The sequence below is a fragment of the Ambystoma mexicanum genome, chromosome 9 (assembly GCF_040938575.1).
Source record: "Ambystoma mexicanum isolate Mex_15411 chromosome 9, UKY_AmexF1_1, whole genome shotgun sequence".
Taxonomy (NCBI): domain Eukaryota; kingdom Metazoa; phylum Chordata; class Amphibia; order Caudata; family Ambystomatidae; genus Ambystoma; species Ambystoma mexicanum.
In genome coordinates this window covers 1487774593-1487797502 of record NC_090931.1, presented here as the reverse complement: position 1 = coordinate 1487797502, position 22910 = coordinate 1487774593, and positions in this window count along the sequence as shown.

Genomic DNA, 22910 nt, shown 5'->3' with positions numbered 1-22910 from the left:
CAAGGGAGAATCGGTGCATGCCATCATTCCCCGCAAGTCCACGGAAACCAGGGGGAGGAACAAAGACACCAGAGCAGGGACTTCTTCAAAGGAACTGTGCAAGAATTGTGGATGGCGTGGCCATCTGCCATCTGACAGGAGTAAAGGGATGTCCTGCTGCCAATGTGGCTTGTAAAAAATGCAAATCTAAGGGACATTTTGCCTGCATGTGTTGGAGTGTTGTCTCCGCTAAGGACTCAGTGAACATGGTAGACACCCAGGAGGAAGATGATGATGTGACCATAGTAGGTTACATGGGTTGTTCTGATGGGAGTGAAAGAAGTGTACTGGAAGGTTCGATGCTGAGTGTGGGAAGTTGTAAGAAGAGAGCGTGGGCGACCCTTATGGTCAATGGGATACCGTTGGAGATGATGGTGGACACAGGGTCCCCATATACCATGATATCCCCTGAGCTGTATGAGTCCAAATTCCAAAAAAGGGTTTCTGATTTGTCTCCTCCAGATATAAACCCATACGCCTATGGACATCTACCAATTAAAGTTATAGGATTTGAATGGGCTGACATAGAGTTTCAAGGTAGGACGGCTAGGGGTAAGTTGTATGTAGCCCACAAGGGTGACCCTGTTGTGGGGTGGGAGCAACAAGCTGCCCTGGACCTTCTCATTAGGCCGGGTAAACCTGTTCCGGTAATGAGTGTAACTGAAGGGAACAATTGCAATGTGTGGTCTGGAGGGATAACGGCAGAAATCCTTGAGAGTAAATTTCCGTCTGTTTTCACTTCTGATTTGGGCAAATTGAAGGGTTTTGCACACAAAATAGTGCTTAAGAGAGGTTCTATACCCGTTGTTCACAAAGTCAGAAGGGTCCCTATCATGGCTCGGGATGCATTGAAAGAAGAACTGTGCAAACTCAAGGCATCAGCGGTCATAGAAGAAGTGGAGTCTTCAGAATGGCTGGCCCCGGTCGTGTTAGCACGGAAGGGTGATGGAGGATTGAGAATGTGTGTAGATCTCAGAGATCTCAATTCATGCATTTGGGTTGATAGACACCCTCTACCCAATATCAATGAGATGCTATCGTTGGTGTCTGGGGCTTCATGTTTTTCTACTTTTGACCTCCCATTTGCATATCATCAGATTGACCTACACACAGAGTCTCACCCACTTACTTCTTTTGTAACCCCTTTTGGCGCATTCCGCTTTCGTAGGATGCCGTTCGGATTAGCTTCCACAGCTGCAGTGTTTCAGAGGATTATGCAAAAACTCTTTGTTGCCATTAAGGGTGTTGAGTGTTTTCAGGATGACATCCTTGTGTGGGGGAGATCGCAGGCAGAACACGATTGCAGGGTTTTGGAGGTGATGAGCATGTTGCAAGGTAGTGGTCTCACTGTAAAGCTCAGTAAATGCAAGGTAGGCATTCCCTGCGTGACTTATCTGGGACATTCATTAGATGTGGAGGGCATTCATCTCAAGGCAGAGTTGGCGCAGACATTGACTGAAGCAGCAGCTCCTGTAAACAAGGACCAATTGAGATCCTTTATGGGTCTTGCGGAATATTACAGCAGGTTTGTACCATCATATGCTGACAAGACTGTCAGTATGAGATCCTTGCTGAAAAAGGGTGTGCATTTTACATGGTCGGATCAGTGTCAGGCCGAGTTTATCAAATTGAAGGAGGAAATTGATCAAGCCCCGTCTTTAGGGTCCTTCTCCCCGGCTAGGAAAACGATCCTCACGGTTGATGCCAGTGAGTATGGTATAGGAGCTGTTCTGGAACAAAGAGTGGAAGGCGAACTACGACCCATTGCCTTTGCATCCAGAGTGCTCAGAGAGGCTGAGGGTAGGTATGCCGTCATTGAGAGGGAGGCTCTTGCTGCTGTGTGGGAATCCAAGTATTTCAGAACCTTTCTGTGGGGAATTGAATACACCCTATGTACGGACCACAAGCCTTTGGTGCATGTGTTGACGACTAGGGGTTTGTCTCATGCGTCTACGCGTATCATGAGGTGGATGGCGGATATGGCTGAGTATAATTTCAGAGTTGAATATGTTCCGGGAACAAAAAATGCGGTGGCGGATTGTCTGTCTCGCTTTCCGAGATCTCTTGATGAGGTTGAGCTGCAAGTGGCAGACAGGGACGATTGTACCTTGGTGGCCAGTATAGTGCCCGCAGTGTCAGAGTTGGAATGGAGCACACAATGTGCGACTGATCCAGAGTTGTTGGGAATGAAGACGGCGCTCAGCAGTGGAGTTGTTGGGTCTGAGTTGTCAGAATCCTATGGGCATGTGTGGGAAGAATTGTCTGTGGGTCCCTGGGGTGTGGCCAGAGGTTTACGGTTGGTTCCTCCTCATTCACTTAGAGGGAAACTTGTCGATTTGGCCCATGAGGGGTACATAGGCAGATCCATGACCAAAAGAAGGCTCAGGGAAGATTATTGGTGGCCTGGAATGGATGCGGATGTGGAGGATGTGGTGAAAGATTGTGCAGCCTATTCCAATAGTGACAAGAGCAAAGCTCCCACTGCTCAACCTGTCTATCCGGTGGAATTACCCAGCGAAGTGTGGTCCAAGATAGCACTTGATATAATGGGCCCCATTGATTCATTGGGGGGAGGTCTGAGATTTATTGTGGTTATGGTAGATTACACGTCGAGATGGGTAGAGGCCACAGCCTTGTCTATGGTTACCGCCGAGAAAGTGGTTGATTTCCTCTGTGCGGTGTTTGACAGGGAAGGTGTTCCTGCAGGTTTGGTGACTGATAATGGCTCACAGTTTGTGTCAGAGTACATGGAGAAATTGTTTGAGTGATCTGGGCATTCGCCATCACAGAGTTGCACTGTACAACTCACAAGCCAATGGGTTGGTGGAGCGTATGAACCGTTTTATCAAAGGAGCCATCCAGTTGGCCCTTGCTAATGGTCTTCCATGGGGAAAGGTGGTGTCGGAATTTCTTAAAGCATACAGACTTACCCCTTCTCTTGTCACTGGTCACTCTCCCTTTGGGTTTATGCAGGGGAGCAAACCTGGCTCCAAGTTGAGAGTGCCAGCCCTGGGTGGCGGTGTTCAGACTCAGGTGGACATGCAAGCAGTATTGGATCGAGTTCGAAGTAAGCAAGAACGTTTCTTGAATGAACAGCTTGCCCGCTGGAAGCCCCTTCCTGTGAAGGTTGGTGATTGGGTTCAGGTCAAGAATCCCAGGTTTGTGGCCAAGGGTCTCAGCAAGTACTTAAGTCCACGCAAGGTGGTTAAGCGTGGTCGTGGCTATGTGAAGCTTGATGACGGATCCACATGGAGTCTCAGACGTGTGGTGGTAGTGGATAAGGAGGCAGTGGTTTCTGCGGGTGGTGAGCCCAGTGTGCCTGGTGACAATTCAGGAGGTGTTGTGGTGGGTAGTGATGGTCCCTTAGAAGCTTCAGTAGTTCGGGAGGGACCCGTTGAATTACAGCCTGTGGTCTCTGCGGCGGCTCTTGATTGCCCGGGTGCTGAAGTACATTCCGTTCCCATTTCTGTGTCTGATTCTGCTGCCAGTAGTCTTCCGGTGGACGAGAGTCAGGTGTCCGCATCCGGGGCGGCTGGCTCTTTTTCTACTCATACTCGCTCTGGCAGGGAGAGGAAGGTTCCTTCAAAGTATAAGGAGTTTGTTTTGGGTGCTGTGGTTTAGTAGTACCTCCCTTCCTGTGTTTTCCCTCTTATTCTCCCTTCCCTCATCCTCTTCAGCCCTTCTTCCTTATTTTAGTTCCTCAGGTGTGTGTGTGTGTGTATGGGTGAGTGTGCGTGTGCGTGTGTGAGTGATCTGGGTGATTGTCCTTTAGTTGAATAAGGGGGGGGGGGGAGTGTTATAATGACTCTTGGATGGAATTCTACTACCAGTAGAATTCCAACCATCCTATTATATCATGTTTTCTTATGTTGCACTGTTAATGTTCTACATTCCAGAAAGTCAGTTGAGACTTATCTGGAGAGCTGTAATGTAGGCTTGATACTTTTGGGTTGAGGCTGGTTGTCAATAAAGAAGCTTACCTACTACCTGCCTGCTTCTTTCTTACATATTGCAACCAAGAGCGAGAGTTCATAACATAGAAAGAAATCGTGTACAAAGAAACACAGTGACGCGCGTGTTTCAAACTAAGAGGAAAGGACCTTTGTGCGTCCAATTTAGCATGCTGCCATTTAGTTTCCTTGACCAAAAGCAGTGTGAACCAGTTCACATTTCAAACGTTCATTACGCAAAGTGCTTACATGTAAAGGAAACGTTTTGTTTTAAATGCATGATACTGTTATTATAATCAAAGGATTACAAAGGTCTATATTTCACAACAGTGTTATAATTTCACTACGGAATAAACTAAATAAACACCACTGAACCTAAACTGAATGCAAATGCGTTATTAGAGACATTCTTCATGAGATAAAGTAAACGCTTGTGTATACTAGTGGAAGTGAAACCATTTACCAATAAGAGCACGCACATACAAAAAAAGGAGACAAAGAAACAACATTAAGTGAATGATTGAGGAAAGATAAGTAGCCCCTCATTTTCATTCCACTATAATTGAATTGAATTGAATTGATATTTTATTTATATGGCGCTCATACACAGGTGTTGCAGAGCACGACAAGACAATGGAGGGGAAACAGGGGAGAACCAAAAAAATAAATAAGTAAACACAAGGATCTTACTAGGCCCAGTGACATTGAGAATGTGCAAGTGCATGGGAGAGAGGGAGGGGAAAAGTGCATGGAAGGGGGAGAAGAGGAGAGTGCGGAGCAAAGGAGAAACAGAAAAAATAATAATAAAATAAATAAATAAGAGACAACAGTGGTAGTGCAGCCAGCAAGTGGCGACAGGGTAAGTCTGATAAGTACAGGAAGAACAAAGGGGGGGAATGTATGGGTACAGATACAGACCCCAGTGCAATGGGTGGCCCAGGGGCAGTGCGGGAGGGTGGCAGCGTGAGCAGGTACCTGGGCCCAGAGAACAGAGGGTGGCCAGGTGCACAGTGCCAGGAGAGAACAAATCAGCAGGGGAGAGTGGGAGTGAAGGCAGAAGCAAAGAGGATGGTCTTGAGATGTTTCTGTAACCGGAGATGGTTCTCCTTGAGTTTTAGAGTGGCAGGGAGGCTCTTCCAGAGGGAGGCCCCAGCCGCAGACAGTGATCTACTCCCAGCTCGTTTCTTTGGAAAACGGCTGACCCTGAGGGAGTTAGAGGTAGAGGAGCGAAAGGCTTGAGAGGGGAGGTATTTGCAGAGGGATAGCTGAAGGTATTTTGGACCCAGGCTCCAGAAAGCCTTGTGGACAATGCAGAGGGTTTTGAATTTAATCATTGTATCCACTGGGAGCCAATGGAGTGATTTCAGAGCTGGATAGATACAATCCCAGGGCTTGAAGCCAAGGACAAGTCTCGCAGTGCTGTTCTGGAGTAGTTGCAGAGGGCGGAGAGTAGAGGCAGGTAGATTTAGAAAGAGGCTGTTACAATAGTCCAACCTAGAGAGAACCAGAGCTTGGGAGACAGTGAGCTTCTGTGGGAAGGAGAGGAAGGGCAGAGTACCGCTGAGGAGGTATAGTAAGAAGTTTGACTTTTTAGAGACCTCAGAGATGTGGGCGGAGAAGGAAAGTATGGAGTCAATGATGACCCCAAGGTTCTTAGCCTCGCAAGTGGGGGTAGGAGGAGGGCCAAGGGAGCGCGGCCAGAGAGTGTGGAGAAAGGATGTTGAAGCTGTACCGATGAGGAGGATCACTGTCTTACTGGCATTCAGACAAAGATCATTGTTGGCAAACCAATCTTGAATGCAGTTAGGCAATCAGAGATGAGAGAGGGAGAGGAGGTGGCCGAAGGCAGCCTGAAAATGAGTTGAATGTCATCAGCATAGCACTTGAAACTTGAGCAGAAGATGTCAATGCAGTGGGCTAGAGTTGCCAGGTATTGGTTGAAAAGCCAGGGCGAGAGGTTAGACCCCTGGGGAACACCACAGGTAGAGAAGAAGATATATGATAGGAAGGACCCAAGTTGGACCTGGGAGGGTCGATCTGAGATAAAAGAAGTCAGCCAGGGCAGAGCCTGATCAGTGATACCCAGGTTTTCACGGAAACGGTTGAGCAGGATGGTGTGGTTGACCGTGTCAAAGGCAGAAGAAAGATTGAGTAGGATGAGGACAGACCGAATGTTAGAGTCAAGGTTGGCGAGCAGGTCTTCACGGATGTTCAGGCGAGCAGTTTCTGTGCTTCTGGCAGTTCTGAAGCCAGAATGGTGATCATGGAGACAGCCAACATAGTCGGAGCGAAGGTTAAGCTGGGAGATGGCCAGCTTTTCCAGGAGTTTGCCCAGAAAGGGAGTAATGGAAATTGGGCGATAGTTAGCTGGACAGGAAGGATCAGCTGTGGGTTTCTTGAAAAGAGTATGCACTAGGGAGTGCTTCAGAGGGGAGGGGAAATATCCTGAGGTAAAGGAGTGGTTGCAAAAGTCGGCAAGGGCCGGAGCGAGGATGTCAATGGGGTCCTTAATGGTTTTAGAGGAACAGGGATGAACCTGTTTTGACAAGGCTTTCAGAGATCGGACTTGTCTAGCGACCTCATCAGGGGAGAAAAGAGGAAAGGATGAGACAGGACGAGGTGGTTGGCTGAGGTAGGGTCAGTGAGCACAGATGGAGAGGGGGGAGGAGATGGTGGACACGATGTCCTGGGTTTTTGAGATAAAGTGAGAGGCAAGGGCATGGCAAAGAGCCTGGGTGGCAACAGGGGGGGGAAGAGACTGCAGCAGGGTTGGCCAGCTCCTTGCAGATTTTAAAGAGTTCGGCCGAGTTGTTAGTTGCCGCCAAGACATGGGCTTGAATGTGGACTCTCTTCCTAGTGAGGACAGAGAGTCGGTATTGCCTTTGGAGCAGGCGACAGGCCAGTTTGTCAGAGGATGAACAAGAAGCCCTCCATTTCCTCTCGGCTGCCCTACACTTACGTTTAAGTGTGGCTAGGTCAGAGTCATACCAAGAATTACACTTGGCTTTGGACTTCAGGCGGATCCTCATGACAGGGCCAAGAACATCAAGAGTATCAGAAATAGAAGAGTAGAGGAGGGATAGGGCTGTGTCAGGGTGTGAGTCAGCCAGAGGAGGAGGGGGGGTCAAGAAGTTGGCAGCGAAAGCCTCAACTGACACACACTTCATGGGCCGGATATCCAAGAAGGTAGGTGGCAGTGTTGGGGTAGGCTTGGCTTGGGGGAAAGAGAGTGAGAGATGAGAGGAGAGGAGGCAGTGGTCACTCCAGGAGAGAGGAGTTGTCAGAGGGATCGAGAGGGGGAGGCCAGAGGAGATCAAAACATCAAGTGTAAACAAATACAGCACAATTAAAACAGATATCAAGCCTTAAAATACATATAAACAATTAACAAACCGTCATTGCACTACCATTTAATACTTTGGAAGAGGGCACTGCCCCCAGCACTGACACATAAGGCAATAAAGCCAGTAACAACTGTGGTGCTCTGGAAAAGATGGAAGAAACATTTTGATCATTATGTTTTTGCAGCTCATGGTCTACATTTTGCCAGTGAACGAAAAAAAGTCTACTCATGCACTGCTTAGGGAACTATGGGCAGGAACAATTTGAGAACCTCCAACCCCTGTCAGATGAAGAATCAGTGGGGCCTGCAGAATATGAAAGGTGTATTAAAATTTTGGATCGACATTATGAAAAATCTGTGAGCATTATTCTTGAAAGATACCATTTAGGTAAACGGAAACAAGAAGCTGGAGGGACAGTTGAACAATTTATTACAGCTTTATGCGGATTAGTGACTTCATGTGAGTTTGGCAACAACTTGGATGAGCGACTACGAGACCAGGTTATGCTAGAATGCAATGATAGCAAAGTGGGGGAAGCACTATGGTCTAAAGGCAATCCATCTATAAACAAATTTCTCGAGTTGCAAAATAAGTGGAACACACCAACAAATGTGTGAAAGAACTTGAAAGAGTTGAAACTGAGAGCAAAAAAGAAGAAATGTCACATATACCAGACATTTTTGTAGTACAAGAAAAGAACGCAACTAGAAGGAAACAATTTGTCAAAAAAGATCCAGTATACATGAAGGAAAAGGAAACCAGGTTCAAAGAGAGAAGAGAAGCAATGGCAGAAGAAGATGTTATCGATGTGAAAGCATATCTTATTTAGCCAGTAGTGAAAAATGTCCTGGTATTAAAGAAACGTGCAAGAGATGTAATACAAAAGACCATTTTACTAACTGTTGTAGAACGAAGATGGAGAACATAGATTGCATTTATGAACTTTGTGAGGATGTAGAAAAGTGTACCTTTGCTATTGAGGATTCAGAAAAAATTATATTGTTGAGGATGAAGATGCAGTTGTTGAAAAACCCATGGCAACAATAGAAATTGGTACCACAAAATTGAGCATGGTAATTGACTCTGGAGCCAAGTATACTTTGTTGCCCAAAGTGTCACAGGTTTCCCCCTTTCTCACCTGTCTTCGTTGTTTACTGCAATTCTTTGAAGGAGTCTTCTTGCGTACAGTTCGGGTTTTGCACAACCCTGTGCGAGCGTCTTTGGGTTCCAGCATGCGTTCAGCGTTCCGAATCCTGGAATGCTTAGAATGTCCGGGAAATCCAGGAAGTGAAGGATGGTGTACTCAGAGAGCCCCAATGTGTCAGGGACCAGGAAGTCCAAAAGGGACGCGTCCTACGGTTCATGACAGCATGCCTCCTCCGAAAACCTGTCCCACGGGTTTGCCCGGGTGTATCAGATGATACCTTCTGAGTAATCTGGGGGTATTTAGGTTTGAGGTTGGTTCCCAAGTGCGTTCACTAGGAGGGTATCCTTTCATCTCAACCAGGTATTGAAGCTGACCTCGTTTGTACCTGGAGTCGCATATTCTGGGCACTTCATATTCCAGTTGGTCATTGACAATTATGGGGTTAGGTCTGAGGGTAGTCCGGGAGGACTGGATGTATGGTTTTATTAAAGACGTGTGAAAAACTGGATGGATCCTCTTCCAGGAGTCTGGTAGTTTGAGTCGAAAGGCAACTGGGTTTATGATTTCTTTTATGGAAAAGGGGCCATAATACCGGGGAGCCAACTTATTCGGTCGTAGATGTCGGGGCAGTAGTTTCGAGGATAGCCAGACCTTATCACCTACTGCGTAGGAAGGTCCTGGTCTTCTTTTAGAGTCCGCATTATGCTTGGTGCAATTTCTGGCTCTTTCTAAGGATTCTTTGGCCTCCGTCTGTACATTGATGAGGGTCTCGATCCAGGAATCAACTGTAGGAACAGGTGTAGGATGTGGGAGAACAGAAGGTAGCACCGAAGGGTGAAATCCTTGATTACAGAAAAAAGGGCTGGTCTTGACAGTAAGGTGATCCGAATTGTAGGCAAACTCAGCCACAGGTATTAAGAGTGACCAATCGTCCTGGACCTTGGTAGTGAAGCAAGGAAGATATTGTTCTCGGGTTTGATTCCTACGTTCAGTAGCCCCATTAGTCTGTGGATGATACCCTGAGGAGAGGGCGCGTTGGATCCCTAGTATTCGGCAAAGGTGTTTCCAAAACTAAGAAATGTATTCAGGCCCTCTGTCTGATATGATCTTGGAAGGAAGTCCATGAAGTCAGAATATGTGTTCCAGGAAGATTCCAGCAAGTTCTCAGGAGGATGGTAGTTTATATAAGGGCGTAAAATGAGCCATATGAGTGAATAAATCAATGGTCACCATGATAGTTGTGTATCCCCTGGAAGGTGTAAATTCCACAATGAAGTTTGTGGCAATAATTTCGCAGGGCCTTGTTGGTAACGTGAGCTGCAGTAGGAGACCCGCCGGTCTTTTGCTATCATGTTTGTTTTGAGTGCAGATTGCGCAGGCTTGGATGTACAGTTGTACGTCAGTTTTCATTCTTGGCCACCAAAATTGTCTTTGTATTAGACGGAGGGTGTTGGTGATGCCACGAGGTCCGGAGTGAAGGGTATCGTGGCAGAGGTTTATTATCCTTTGCTGCAGTTTCTGTGTGGGGGTGACTAGACCATTATCCTTGAATAGATATCCGTCCTTTGTTATCAGATTCCATCGATTCTTCCCTGAAAATTCCTTACAGAGCTCAGAGGACTGGGTTTGTATTCGAACGTCTTCCAGGAGGCTGATTGCTTGAGCTACAAAAATAGTATGGGGAACATCTTAGGGAATGACCGATCTTCAAGAGTTTCATAGTCGGGATGTCAAGATAAGGCGTCAGCAATTATATTCTGTGTCCCAGGGACATGATGGATCTGGAAATGGTACTGAGGAAAGAAGAAGGCCCAACAGGCTTGACGGCTATTTCTACATTCCAGAGCAGACCTGGACAGGATGTTTCGCTCCTAGAAGTAGATGACACCACTCTGTGAAGGCTTGGCGGATGGCTAACAGTTCCTTTTCCAAAACGGAATAATGGGTTTCGCTGGGAGTTAGAGTCCGTGAAAGATAAACAATGGGATGTTCCAGATTGTCCTCGAATTCCTGTTTTAGAACTGCTCCAATGGCGTAATTAGAAGCGTCTGTTTCCACTAGGAAAGGACGATTGATGTCAGGTTGAGCCAGGATGAGAGCTTGTGTAAACTCTGTCGTTAGCCGTTGGAATGTTTCGTCTTGGGCTGTTGTCCAAAGAAAGGGAGTATCTTTCTTCAGCAACTAAATGATCGGTTGAACTATCTCTGAAAAGGAAGGTATGCATTTTCAGTAAAAGTTAGCAAGTCCCAGGAAGGACTGGATTTGTTTCACTGTAGTCGGAATGGGCCAAGATAGTATGGCTTTTACCTTTGCGTGGTCCATTCCGATTCCTTCAGGGCTAAGGACAAATCCTAGATAGTGAACAGTAGAGACATGGAAGGGGAACTTCTCGGGTTTAGCCAGGAGCTTGTGTTCACGTTGCCGCTGTAACACTGCCTTAACATGCTCCTCATGCTTAAGATGGTCCTTAGAGAATATTAAGATATCGTCCAGGTATACTATGACGAAGAGGAACAGCAAATCAGAAAACAGCCGATCCATGAAGCGTTGGAAGATGGCTGGGGCATTAGCAAGTCCGAAGGGCATGAACAGGTATTCAAAGTGACCAAAGGGTGTTCTAAAGGCTGTTTACCATTCGTCTCCTTCCCTGATAAGGATCAGATGGTAGGCACCTCTGATATCCAATTTCTTGAAGACTATAGCTCCTCTTACTGCTTCCAGTGTATCTGAGATCAAGGATAATGGATAGCGATCCTTCAGGGTGCATTGATTAAAACCATGATAATCAAGACAAGGCCTAAGCTCATTAGTATCTTTTTTAGGAACAGAAAACAACGAGGCTCCAGCTGGTGATTTGGATGGTCGTATGGTGCCATTTTCAAGGTTGGTATCCAAGTATTCACGGAGGGCCTTTTTCTCAGGTTCGGATAAAATGAACATTCTTCCAAAGGGAATCACAGCTGTGGGTTCAGTATCAATAGCACAGTCTTCAGGTCTCTGAGGGGGTAGAGCCTGAACTATGGCAGTTGAGAACACATCGGCGTAGTCCTGATAGGCCCTAGGAACCTGGATGATATTTAAGACTGTGAGAGGGCCTTGCTGGCCTGTCGGTGTACCTCCAGAAGATGTCGGCGAGGAATCCAGGAATAGACAATGAAACATACAATGTTCGGAACAAAGGTGAAGACCAAGGCCGCAAAGCCAGTGGTGCAGGCTGCACTCCCAATCACCAATGTTCGGAACCCAGGAACAAAGATCCTGCCACCCAGTTGATGTATGGGTTGTGCCTTTGTAACCAAGGCATACCCAACACCATTGGGTAATGAGCAGACTTTATGATGTCAAATTTGATCATCTCTCGATGGTGGTTTATTGAGAGCTGTATCTCCTTGGTTTGAAGGGTTATGGGTCCTGAAGAGAGAGGTCTTCCATCAATTGCCTCTACAGGTTGCGTGATGTCTCGGGTTCCATATGGAATGTGGTGGTTAGTGACCCAATCTAGATCTATAAAAATCCCCATGGCTCCACAATCCATCAATGTCAAAATGGGGTAGGTTTCATTCTTGGATGGCGATAGAAAGGCCTGTAAAATCACTAGATTGTTTTGTCCAGGAGAGTTCAAGGATGGAATAGGTGTGGAGCAAACATCTTTCTCCCGAAACTGCGCTCCATCTAGCATCGGGAGCTGGTGTTTCCCAAACGCCGTGGAGGAGCTAAAGGACATTCTCTCACTAGATGTTTATCTGAGGCACAATACATACATAAGCCCGTGTGGATCTGTCGCATTCTTTCTTGCGGGGATATGGGTCCACGGAAGGCCCCTAGTTGCATGGGTTCTGGTTCATTGGCAGGGGCAGGAGTGGGCTCAGTCTTCTAGGAATTCTGTATAGGTTTTTTCCGGAAAGGCATTCTAGTTCTCTTCTTCTCTGCCTTCCTTTCCTGGATACGGAAGTCTATCTGTAGAGAGAGATCCATAAGAGCCTGGACTGAACCTGGGCAAGCCACTCTGGCTAGTTCGTCCTTGATATCTTCATTTAGCCCTCTTCGTAAAAGAGTAAAGCAGACTTCTGAGGACAATCCGCTTCTTTAGCCAATTGCTTAAAGCATGTTACATACGTAAGCATGTCTTGGGAACCTTGTCGGAAATCAAGTAGGAGTTCCTGGGCACTATAGACCTGTTCTGGGCAGTCAAACATGGTCTTTAGAGCCTGTATGAATCTGTCGTAGTCATCCAGGAGGGCATCTCCTGAATTAACCAAAGGCGTAGCCCAAGTTAATGCATTCCCGGAAAGATGCGAAATCATAAAGCCCACCTTAGCCCTGGGGGGTAGAATAGTAATAGGGCTTAAAAGTAAAGTGGACTAAACACGAGTCAAGGAATCCGCAAAGGGTTTTTGCAGAGCCGTTGTATTTATCAACTACACCGCTCAACAATACGCTTTCCTTGGTAGCGGAATCACTGGACAAGACTAATTGTTTTAATGCGTCATTCTCGGCTTTCAGATTCTGCACTTCAGTCGTTAGTTCCTGCATGCTGCGCATGAGGTCTTGAACAGCCGCCTCCATGTCCGTATCGACTTCAGTTAGTTGGCATCTCAATCTGTCACAGGTTTCCCCTTTCTCACCTGTCTTCGTTGTTTACTGGAATTCTTTGAAGGAGTCTTCTTGCGTACAGTTCGGGTTTTGTACAACCCCGTGCGAGCATTTTCGGGTTCCAGCCTGCGTTCAGCGTTCCGAATCCTGGAATGCTTAGAATGTCCGGGAAATCCAGGAAGTGAAGGATGGTGTACTCTGAGACGAGTACACTGATGTCCGGGATTCAAGATAGGATATAGAGGATGGGAATGATAGAGGAAGGAAAACTAGTGCCCAGGAACAAGGAATCAACCGAATTCAGCGAAGGCGAACTATGGAGCACACATCTAGCCACTGCAAGCGGTAGCGTTGAGACGCGCTGGGCCGCAGGGGCGTGGCTTCTTTATAGAATGTGCTAGGTCTGACGTGGAGGCTGGTAGACCGCGTTCTGTGTTAGACAGCCATGTTGGAAGTACTACAAAGTGCAAGCCCCTATGTGTCAGGGGCCAGGAAGTCCAAAAGGGACGCATCCTATGGTTTATGACACAAAGTACTTTTTGGGAGAAACTTCAAAGTACACACCATATTAAAGGAAGTTGATGTTAAACCAGTTGCTTCTGGTGGTAAACGCATTGAATTAGAAGGGTGGTTCTGGTCAACTTTAAGATTTAAGGACAGAACAGCCAAAGGAAAAATGTATGTTTCCAAGAAAGGAACGTACCCACTGTTGAGCTGGTCTCATCAAAAGAGACTAAAAATAAAACTGGATCCCAATGCAGAGGAGACAGTGTATGCCATGGATCTAGAGGCATCACCTGGTCTGTTTGAACAACATCCTGTTTTTCGAGAGGAACTTGGCAGTTTAAAGAGTTTTAGACACAAAATTCATATGAGGAGTGATGCCATTCTTGTAGTATAAAAAATGATTGAGACCAGTTCCTTTGGCAATCAAAGCTGCAGTGAAGGAAGAACTTGAGAGAATGGAAGCACAGTGTGGGATAGAAAGAGTGGAATCATCTGAATGGGTTTAACCATTGGTCATAGTACAAAAGCCCAATGGTAAACTTAGGTTGTGTATAGATCTTAGATGTGTGAACAAATGTGGGATTCCAGACATGCAGAAATGCTGGGCACGATTAAAGATGCCAAGGTAATGAGTACGTTAGATGATTTGAAATCTACATATCATCAGATCATGTTACATCCTCTTTCCAGAAAAGTTACAGCTTTCATTACCACTGAGGGTTTAGTCCAATGCAAAAGGATGCCTTTTGGACTTATATCTGCAGCTGCTTTATTTCTGCGTATTATGTTCAATTATTTCATCATATGCAAGGGGTACTGTGTTTCCAAGATGCTGTTTTAGTTTATGGAAAGAATCAAGAAGCACATGATGGTAGGATTCGGAAAGTTTTCGATATTTTCAAGGAAGCTGGTCTGACACTTAGTAAGGACAAATGCAAGTTTAACAGATCCAATATACAATATTTAGGGCATGATATTTCTGATAAAGGTATCAGTCCCAAGGAGGAGTTAGTGAACATCATTCTCAATTTTACAAGTCCGGATAGTGAAGATAAAGTAATCTCGTTTTTGGGCATGGCTGAATATTATGCCAAGATAATTCCTGACTTGGCAAGTAAGACCTTTCATAGGAGGAAACTAGTAAAGAAAAATGTGAAATTTGACTGTGATGATCAGTGTGAACTTGAGTTTGGTAGGATAAAGATAGATTTAAATGGTGCACCCACTTTAAAGACTTTTAATCCCAACAAGAAAAGTATTCTCACCACGGATGCCACGGTTTCAGAGCCGTAATATCCCAAGTGGAAGGTAGAATATAGTACCGCATTGCATTTGCATCGAGAGTTTTTAGGGAGGCAAAATGCAATTATTTCACCATTGAGAAGGAGGTGTTGGCAGTAAAATGGGCCATTGAGAAATTTCGCTCGTTCATTTGGGGAGTGAAGTTTGTGGTAAGATCAGATCACAAACCAAGCAAAGGTTTATACAGACGCACACCTATCTGTTTTAAAACTGTATATTTAACTTAATGGGAGTAGTGAGGTACACAGGAGTGTATATCGACCCTGACACTAGGTCTTAATTGTACAAGACAAAAAGAAACGGTGTCCACGGTCTGTGGAACACTCACGGCCCGTGCACACTCAAGATATTATCAACAAACAAGCAACATTTATAAAAATATACTAATCATATAATGAGGCAAATTTAGAATACAGTGGGGTGTCCACATATATGTTGCATATACAAAATACTCTTTCAATTGGGTTTTATCATTTCAGATTTTTACTTAAGAACTAGTGAGCCTGTAATGTGACTACTAGTTGACAATATTTAAATCATATTATACAATATAGCATTTCAGATGTAACAACTCATCAAAAACCAACATTAGAAGTGTATCGAACATAAGAGATTTCTTAAAAAAAAAGGAAAGGAAACAAATTTGCACAAATGCTCAACATGATTCGGGTTCTGATATCCCTTCTTTAGGAGCAGGGTTTCATATTAGTCCAATTGACTTTTTCTTAAAACAAACGCTCTGTAGGATATAATTAAAAACATTTTGATTAGGTATTCTATACTGTTCCAAATCCTTCATGAATCATATTTCCTGAACTAGCATATTCATACCTGCCGTGGATGCCAACTGTGGATCTCTAGTGGTACAGTGAGGGTGAAGGTCCTTAAAGGCAATTTCTCCAGGTGTGTAGAGAGTCCCTTTGAAACTAGGTAACCTAGAGAAATTCATATAGGGTCCCTTTTAGTCCATGTGCAATATCTGTCTCATAAAGAGGCCACATAAGCAAAAGGCTGATAATTGAGGAATGCTTATGAGGAGTCTGAATCCTACCTGTCTTTAGGTGGTGAGGCTATGCGGTTTTCTAATGGCTTCTCTTTTTATTTTTTTTATTTTGTTATAGCTGAATAAGATCAACTTTTCAAAATTACATGATAATTCCATAAAAAGGTCCCAATACATGGGTAACATACACTTAAGGACATATAGTAAAGAAAGCTGAACGACAACAAATACCACAGTTTACAGAATAATGCAATTACTTCAGCACTAGTTACCCTTTTAAGAACAATCTCAAAAGATAGAAAACCACATCAACTCATGTACATTCAACCAATTATTAATATGACTGTTCATAAAAAATATTCGCAAGGTAATATAAATTCTAGAAAGTGCACCAGTGCCTTTATAACTGAAAATCTGGTACTGTTGATTAGAGAACTCCATATCTCCAAATCGTCCCATTGCATGTGCACATTTAGCAGATTCGTAAAATGTTTTGCCCGTGTGTCTTCCAAAGCGTGGCATGCAACTATCACGTGTTGTAAAGTCTCTTTGACACTGTGACGATTGCAAAACCGACAAAAGTTTAGTTCAGGAGGAATGATCTTCCGCCTCACCAACACTTCTCTCGTAGGCCACAAGTTCATTCTCAACCGCAAGAACTTGGACCGAATTTTCGCAGAGGGACATTTTAATAGATAACTTGGCGCTTGACCCAAGCATTTAATGCCAAAGATTTTAGAATTAAAATCTTTATATTGTCTGCAACGTTCATAGTTCTGGATCCACTCCCATTGATAATATTTTGTTTTAGCACGAATTGGGTTCTCCATCAGCAGCTGTAATGATATATCAGCTTCAGACATAGCATTTAATACAAAGCCACGCCATTGACTAGGAAAGGCCAAACCGGAGGAGGTCAAGTAGCCAGCAATCGTACTCATTATATTGTTCTCACCACCACCAAGAATGCATTTCCGAAAGAAGGAACACAGTCTCCATTTGACCCTACTAGATAGTGATTTGAGCCCTAGTTCAAAACGCAGCATAGGCAAAGGTAGGCAGTTTGGCAAATTTAAAACCTTTCTCCAAAATGTGGCCTCAAGTTTATCCCAAGCTTGGTCATTAGAATACAGCTTGGATTCTACACCATATAACAAGATGGGGATGACTTTTTGCTCATAATACATAAACAAATGCCTCAGTGTAAATTTCCCGTACTTATAAACGAGTATTTTCGCCTGTGACAGCAGCATTGACAGTTTTGACTGTAACACAGTCGAGTGTCTATTATCGATGATGGTATTTTGAATGTATAGGCCCAGATATTTGTATTCTGACACAATTTCTATTGGTTGTTGTTGTAAGTACCACACTATGTTTAGGCTCTTAGCTTTCCCTCTTGACTTACAGACAAGAATCTGAGATTTTTCCAAGTTGACTAGAAGTTGGTTCTCCTTAGAATAATTAGACAATGCAGACAGCAAGTTCTGGAGACCTCTAGGAGTTTGCGATATTAAAACAAGGTCATCCGCATAAAGCAACCATGGTATGCGCTGACCACCAAGTTCAGGAGCATCGGACAAAGTATGCCCGAAATAACTCCCCATATCCAATATGAACAAATTGAATAATATCGATGCTAAACTGCACCCTTGTTTGAGTCCCAGGAACGTTGAAAAGGAAGAAGATAGAAGACCTTCAAAAGAGAGCCTAACACGCATAGACGTGTCCGTGTGTAGTTGAATGATAATTGACAAGAGAGAAGAAGGGCAACCAAAAACTTTTAACTTATAAAATAGTAAGTTTCTGTTAATAGAATCAAAAGCAGAACGAAAATCGATAAACGCAAGATATAAAGGTTGCTTCCTAAGTGCATATTTCGACTTCAACATGTTTAATGTGATCATGTTAGGAAGTGTGCCAAGTCCACTTACAAAACCTGATTGGAGAGGATCTCTCTTAAGGCATTTTTTTGTCCAGTTTTTCAGCTCGCGCAAGATCAGCTGAGAAAAGATCTTACCCGGGACATCCAGAAGAGAGATCGGTCTGTAACTTGTTGGGTTGGCCCGTTCACCTTTCTTATAAATCGGGACAACAATAGATTGCTTCCACGACAGGGGAATTCTCTGTGAGGTGTTAACATGATCAAATACGAGACAAAGGATATCCGCCCAGATGTCCGGAAACCGTTTAAGGTGAGCATTGGATAAGCCATCCGGGCCTGGGGCTCTGGAATTATTGGCTCGCTTGATAAAATACATGATGTCTTCTCTGTCAAAATGTATGTAGAAAGGAGGGAGAGTATCAAATGAGATTTTAGAGAAATGCACCGGAGGTTCAGCAAATAGTTTAGCATAGTGCTGTATCCACCTTGCTTCAGACACATCATTTGATTGAACCGCCACCTGATGCCCTGCAGTCACTTGGTTTATGATGTTCCATGACTGAGCAGTGTTCTTTGAAGCCAAGGTTTTTAATATGCTAATTCCATCAATTTGGTAAAGCTTTGCCCTCCTTCCTCTTACCCAATTTCTATATTTAGTTTTGATACGGGACAAAACAGTTTGTCGCATATGCAAAGGGAGCTTAAGGGCTGCTCTCCTCTCAGAACGTACCCTAGCTTTCTCAAGTCTAATTTGGTGATCAAATATGTGCAGATGGGGGGTTTGTTTCACTTTCTGTTTGATGGACCCCGGTTGGAATGTCTGCATTAGGTCATAATATGGTGTAACTGGCAGAGAGTTTTGGGATGCTCCATCATTAAGTTGAGCATAATAGTGTGTCCTAAAGGCTCCCAATGAAGACTCGGTCCATATTAATCTATTTCTAGCCGGATTTATGTTATGCGAGCCCATAAGAAAGAAAGGTTTTAATTGGTCGATGCTAACATTTACAGACAGAAGCATACATAGCATATTATGGTCGCTCATGTCTGAGTCAATTATTTTGAATGCTGTTACCTTGTTAAACATCTGTGCATTAACATACATAAAATCAATGATGCCCTCGCTGTTAGCACGATGCCAAGTAGATCTTGGCGGCGTGTCTTGTGGGAAGGCACCATTTAACATGAACAAGTTTCGAGATTTAACTAAAGTTGACCACTTACTCAAGCGATTTTTTTCCAATTTGTCTGGGGGGCCTAGGCAATGCAGATTTAAATCACCAGCAAGAATAATAAAATGAGACAAGCCCTCGAGAATCACAATATCGATAGCCTTAACCACAGAATCCAAAAAACACTCATCAGAAATGCGCAGCGGGTTCCAGTACACATTGATAGCGGCACCCACAAAGTCCTTGCCACCGATCTTTGTCATCTGTAGAAAAGCATTTGGAGAAAACCAAGGTTCAATTTTCAGACCCACGGTCTGTTTCACCCCCATCAATAGACCAGAAGTAGGACGTCCCAAAAGACCCTTCTCAGCTGGTATCAGAGTGACATCATAATTGTTCCATGTGGGAACACTAGTAAACCATGACTCTTGTATCATAATTACGTCATGCTCTAATAGCTGTACACTCCCATTATTTAGTAGATGTCTGTTCCCTCTCGAATTCCAGCTTACAAATGACAAACAAGATTCTGTAATTTCCGCATGCTAACGTTGATTGATTTTAAACTCACAAGTGCATGCGGGGTGAGACAGCGCTTGATTTTTGTTTGGTGTTTGTTTTAAGTTAGCCGATTGTTGTAAGTGTACAGAAGAGTCTAATAAATCAGATTTAATTTGGAGGGAGAAACCCAGGTCCAACAATTGTGATTTGACAGACCAGAGTGTATTAACTACAATCCTTGAATTAATCCAGAGAGTTGACGCAGTCCAGTTAGAATTATTAACAAATTCAACGAGCTCGATGTCAACCGTCCCAATATCATCGAGCTCAGGAATCTCACTAAATATAGCTAGCACCGATGCACGATTCAAGTTATATTGCTTGACAGGTTCAGGCAAACACCTAAGTGTTAAAGCATGGATCGCTGGCCGCTTTGCACAGATACGCGCACGTTTTGAGGTATCAACCTGAGGCTGCGGGTTCAAGTTTGGTTGGACTGGTGGACAGACTTTATCTTGGGTCGTGGGAGGAATCTCAAGGAATTTAATTAACGAAGACTGAATCAACCTTTCGATGTCACTAGCAGACAAGGGCTCAGGTACCAGGATGTTTTGTGCGTTAACGGCTGATGCCTGAGACACAACTTGTACCGTGCTCACTTTAGTAGGAACTTGTGAACAACAAGTATCAACCTGAGGTTGAGGGTTCAAGATTGGTTGGACTGGTGGACAGACTTTATCTTGGGTCATGGGAGGAATCTCAAGGAGTTTAATTAACGAAGACTGAATCAACCTTTCGATGTCACTAGCAGACAAGGGCTCAGGTACCAGGATGTTTTGTGCGTTAACGGCTGATGCCTGATACACAACTTGTACCGTGCTCACTTTAGTAGGAACTTGTGAACTTGCTATTTGAGGTGATTGTGTCAGCGTCGTAACAGGTTTATGAACAAGAGCCGTTTCACAAGGTGCGAAGGTTAGTCTTTTAAGAGCAGGTTTGGCTACCATATAGTCATCAATTGCTTGCCTTAATTCTTTAAACCGTACATCCCTGACCCCCGCTCCTGTCAAAGTAGCATTATTTTTAGACACGTCAGTAGCCACACGTATCAGCTCATTTAGGGGACTATGGTCTACAACCGGGGGAACTACCACCGGATTTGGTTTTGCTTTTTTTGACTGTGCCTGAAGAGCATATTTCTTTGATATTACTTTAGCGGCAGCTAAAGTGGTTGCAGCTGGTATAGACAGGTTCTTCACAAAAGATTTAATTTGTGAGGCACATTTAGTCACAGATTTGATGTTTTTTGTCTTTTTCGGTTGAGAAACAGCTTTATTCAGCCCTGTTTTCACTTGATCCGCTAAGCTTGTGTTGACATCAAACAATGGGTATGATGTTTTTTTTTGCTGTTTAGCTAAATTTTGGATTGTGGGAATGAAAGGGTCAACTAAAGGTGCTGGAAAACTTGGTATGGGTTGATATGTTTGTTGAAGATTACATGTCACTTGAGCCGAGGTTTGAGACATTACAGACTTCTTATTTTTAGAGATGGAGTCAGCATGCCCCAAACCAGCCAATTTGTTAGAATGTACAAGTTGTTCAGCTAGTAGCTGATTTAATTGATCTGAGTGTGCATCGGCTTTTGTAACTAAAACATCAAACAACTTTTCTAACGCTATAATTGCCGTATTCAGAGAGGTAAGCGCAAATCCTATGTTTACACTCTGTGATTCTGCCCCTCCAAACTCTGGCATATTGTGTGAGGGTACTTTCCGTGGAGTTGGAGCTAAAAAGGATAGATTTGCTACAGAGTTTGCCACGCTGATATTCGTAAACAGGATGGGCGATTTGGAAAGGTTTTCAAGTAAAGTATGATTTAATAAACCAGAGGCATTTATGTCAAGATCAATTACTGGCACCTCGCCCTCATCCGAAAAAAATGTCTTAAATGTTTGATGCATCACTTATAGATATAACAGGACTATAAGCTATTTTATCACACGGCACACCAGCACCAGTCAGTACGTTATTAAGCAAAATGCTATCTGTAAGCGAGACATTTTCTTTGGCAAACTTTACTATAGGTTCAGTTGAAGAGACAGCTTTTGCAACCTCTCCCGTCAAAACATCCTCCATTACACTATTCTTATTTTGTTGTCCATGTGAAGAATCCTTTTTTTTTGCTGCAATAGTTTTAACCAAACAGTCATTTACTTTCAAAGTGTTATCCCTGTTATTAGAATCACAGGGGATCTCATAAATGGATTTAGAACAAAAAGATCGAATGTCCATCCCATCGGATAACACTGCTTTACTTTTGGACATCACTTTTTGAGTCCTCACACGAGGAGTTGAACTCAATCTCGTTTTGTTCAGAGTTTCCACAGCCACGTTTGGCACGGCATGGATGCTATTCGTAAAAAGAGCAGCAGTAGCAGGAGGCATTCCTGTTTTTAAAGAGTTGATGCCTCGTTTCATGTTTACAAGGCACGAACAGTCAGGAACAGATGTAATAGCCAAGAGTGGCTTCAATGCAATGTGGAGCACGGACAACTAGGCATTCACCACACTCTTGGACTATCGGCCAAAGCAGTGAAGCGTGATGGTTTTATCTTTGCCCTTTCACCCTTCAACCGCCCAACAGCCCAACAGAAATGCAGCGCCCTTTTCGCTGCCGGGCTTATCGCCGCGAGGGTGACTCACGGCTCCTTAAATAGCCCTGCAAAGTCACGTGATCCGTCACGTGCTGCGGGCTGGCTCCGCCTCCTCCAGGAAGCGGCAAGGAATGAAAGTTTCGCCAGCAGGAGCTGTGTATAGCTCGCAATGCTGTGCAAACAGTAGAACGTTTTCAAAAGCAAAACGAAGCTTCTCCAAGCAGCAGTCACCTTCTCTTATTCGCACTGCATGTGCTGTGGCTTGGCCCACGACAACAGTAGTCACAGGGTACTTAGTATTCTGTAAAAGTGATATTAAATGTACCAAAGTTGGAGATAATTGGTAAAAGAGGAATGCTAGATCATAATTCTGTTGAATATTTCCATTTGCAGAAAAACAGTGAGATTGTCGTACCTGTCCTCAGGCGGAATTTAAATGCCACGAGCGTGTGATCAAACTCTTTCGAACTCAAGGTGAAGACCGGGAGTCTTAATCAATGGGCCGCTTGACACTGTAATAAGTCTGTAGATAGCAAGTCAAAAATAATGGTATAACTGAGGGAATGAGGTGGAGTCCCCTGATCAAAGAGGGTATCTCCCATTTCTAACCCACTTCCCGCTACTGCAGGTAGAGTTGAAAAATGTGTATGCAGTGTTCTCTATCAGCGTGCTGTTGTCGTATTCCAAAGCAGTGAGAGCCGTGAGGCTGTGACATTGTATAAAGTCCCTAAATAACAAGTCAGAGAAAATAGTATAAGTATGTGGACGTGATCGGGCCCCCTGATCTAGCAGGATAACCCCAATTTTGTACAT